The 3491-nt window shown below is 42.2% G+C and overlaps 1 pseudogene; it reads left to right on the top strand.

Moving 5' to 3' along the window:
* Positions 1-2699: 2699 nt before the first annotated feature.
* LOC130457313 (ubiquilin-4-like) lies at positions 2700-3263 on the top strand (annotated as a pseudogene).
* Positions 3264-3491: the final 228 nt, after the last annotated feature.

Raw genomic sequence — 3491 nt, 5'->3', positions numbered from 1 at the left:
TACCACACCCAGTGCTCTAGCCACCGCACTACCAAATTCCCTCCAGAGATACTTAATAAATGCTTGCTGTTGAGTGAGAACAAATTCAAAACCTTCCTTCATTGATTTTTCCCACATTTAGCTTCTGGGACAAGTTCTGCATGATGTATTTAGTAAGAACATGATAAATAGAGATTATTCTTGCTAATTAGAGCTCAATCTTCTTAGACTGCTTTAGGTCACTGGTTATTTATTTCCTGTGAGCTGGAAATTCAGTATGCTTTACCGTGATGTATGCCAGGTAGTTAGCTGCTATTCTCCACCAAATCTCTGAGGATTTTCAACCTGTACTCCTACTGACCATTTTCATGATCAGATTTCCACCTAATGGAAGGGAGGAAGCATATGGATTAATAATAATAGCAATATTTATGGCATGCTTTCAGTTTTGCAAAGTGCTATGAGTATGCTACTTCATTTGATCCTCACCACAACCCTCTGAGATAGGTCTTGTTATTATCCTTATTCTATAGATAGAAAACCAAAGTACCTAAAGGTTAAAGTGGTTTGCCCATTCACACAGCTATTAAGTACCTGAGCCAGTTAGAAGAAGACAACTCAGGTCTTTCTGACACTACATCCAACACTATAGACTGTGCTACCAATGGGCTACAGTAGCATTCCTTGGTGCTTGAGGTCCTTCATGACCTGTGCCAGAGGAGTGTGAGCCTAGATACTCTTACCCACTAGAGAAAGTGTTCTTTAGAAATATGTTTGTATTCGTGTATATACACATAATCGCTATGTTTCAATAAAATTCATTTCCCTTTGTAATCTTCCACAAGTTACATTATGCATCTAAAAACATAATTATAGTGGCCAGCAGTTAGGCAGCAGTAGCATGGCAGAACTAAACAGTACTGAGCCTAGATCAGGTGACCATCAAGAACCAAAAGGAGTTCAAATGAAGGAGTTCAAAGAGGAGATCTCCCAGAGCTCTAAGACAATATCATCTTGTCCTGATCTTCATTGACAAACTTCTTATAGATGGAGAAATTAAATCAGCATGGGATCAAGGATAAGCTTACTGTTCATTTGGTAATCAAGAAGACCGCACAGAAGGGGGAAGTTAGGTGGCCCAGAGGATTAAGAGGCATACCTAGAGACAAGTTCAAATCTGGCCCCAGATACTTCCTAGCTAGGTGACGCTGGGAAAATCTCTTAACCCCTATTGCTTAGCCCTTAGTGCTCTTCTGCCTTTCAACCAATACAGAGTATTGAGTCTAAGATGGAGAGTAAGAGTTTAAAAAAAAAGATCCCACAAAAAGCCCAAGATCCTGATGATGCTGCTCTCTCTGCCCCAGATATTGTTTCTGTCCCAGCCCCAGGACTGCTTCACTCACCTTCCTTGCTCCTCAGCCATTCACTTGAAGTAGCATTGTTCCTAAGGTTGCTAGTGGAAATAGGAGGAGCAATGGAGGTGGTCTAATAGCAGGGCTAGGGATGGGCTTCCTAGTGGTACTGAATCTACTCTGACTTTGAGGGCAACCTAGGACTCAGCAGTCTAGGCTTTGGTTCAGCTTATTTCACTGAGTTTAGCAGCAGATGCAGAGGCAGCTGATGTTCAGCCCTGAGATGTTGTCCCAGATTGTGGAGAACCTTCTTACCCAAGGCCTGATGTACCACATAATCATGGCTAACCCACAGGTGTAGTGGCCTTATGCTCAATAGCCTAGGGGACAGAGCCAAGATGGTGGCTTAGTAGCAGCTAAAGCTGAAACCTCTGATATCTTTGCAAATCAATCTTTAAAAAGCGTCTTAAAGCAATAGGAGTAAAAAAAGAACAACAGGACAGAGTGAGGGAACTATCTCAATGACTACAACTTGAAAAGTAGGCAGAGAGAGGAAATTTTCATGGGATAACGGGGAACTGGAAGCAAAACTGCACAGAGGAATGCTGGCCAACTACCTCCCTACCTACTGCACCAGGTTCCCTGACTGGGCATAGGCCAAATTTGGGGATCCTGGGACCCCTGGACACAACAAAAACAGGGCACTCCACATTCCAGATACACCCCCCTTGAAATCCCAGGCCCTGACACCAAAAGTCCATTGAGCTTGATCTTTTCAAGCTTGTGCTCTGGTAAAGATAGCCCCAGGGCAAAGTAGCTCATAGTACCATGCCCTCAAATTAACAGCAGAAAAGACAGAACCAATAGCTTTCAGAATTCCCAATCCATAGGCAAAAAAAAAAGGGTGGGAAAATAAGCAAACAATAAAAGAGATACCTAACTTTAGAAAATTTCTCTGGAGACAAAGAGGGAAACAGAGTCAATAGGAGATGATAAGATGTAAACAACCATATACAAATTTTCAAAGAAAAAAGGAAATTGGTCTCAAGTGACTCAAAAATCAAATAAGTCAAGCTGAAGAAAAATGAGAAGAAAAATGGAGAAAAAATGAAAGTAATACAAAAAAAGAAAATAGCTTAAAAACTTTAAAAATAGCTTTAAAAAAGTGAGAAAAGAGGCAAAAAAAATCCAATGAAGAAAAGAATTCTATGAAAAGTAGAGTGGACCAAATGGAAAAGGAGGATCAAAAGGTCATGGAAGAAATTCAATCTTTAAAAATTAGAACTGGGCAAATAGAAGCTAATGGCTTCATGAGACATCAAGAAACAATAAAACAAAATCAAAAGAATGAAAAAAATAGAAGAAACTATGAAATATCCCATCAATAACCTAGAGTTAATGAGGCAAGCCTTGGAATTGGCTGGAAATGTTACCATGAGGCAAGAGATGATATACAACTAAGACTGGGCCCTGAGCAGCCCAGAGTGGATCCCTGGGAGATGTAATACCTTCTGCAGCCTGCACACATTCGGGAACCCATGATCAGTGCTGCTAGGGAACAATTCAGCAACAATTCTTTCTCTCATTGGCAGGGAACTTTCTCCTCCCTCTCCAGACTGAGTACCAGGAGCCCTTCTCTAATTCCTGAAGTCCTCAACCCCAATCTCTTTGGCCCCAGGGCCTGCTGGGAAAGGCATCAAAGACTCGGGGACCAACCAGGTGCCCCTAACAGAAACCAACACATTTGGGATCAATGCAGCTAGCCTGAGTAGAGGAATATTAAATAGCCCTTTACAGCAAATCCCCAGCTAATATAAAACATGACCTTATCTATACACACATAGTATACTGTAGACATTTGCCCAGAACCCTGACTTTGCTACTCAGATGACAACAAATGTCCAATTGCTTGTGGGACACCTCCAGCTATAAGATCGGTTCTGGTTTCAGCTTCCCATATTTCTTTAATAGACTTAAAATCCAAACTCACCGCAGATGGAAGCCCCAAGGCATTGGCAACTTTGGGGTGCCCTGGATCCTACCTGCCCCTGCAGAAGGTAGTAACAGCCCAGAATGCCCTCATTGCTTCCCTATTTGTGCCGACTAGTGTGCCTCTCCAGCAGGGGGTATTGGCAACCTCCAGCAGCAGCGGATGCAACA

This window comes from Monodelphis domestica, chromosome 1, assembly GCF_027887165.1.
Source record: "Monodelphis domestica isolate mMonDom1 chromosome 1, mMonDom1.pri, whole genome shotgun sequence".
Taxonomy (NCBI): domain Eukaryota; kingdom Metazoa; phylum Chordata; class Mammalia; order Didelphimorphia; family Didelphidae; genus Monodelphis; species Monodelphis domestica.
The sequence above is the reverse complement of the archived record's forward strand: the minus strand, read 5'-3'. Positions and strand labels throughout refer to the sequence as shown.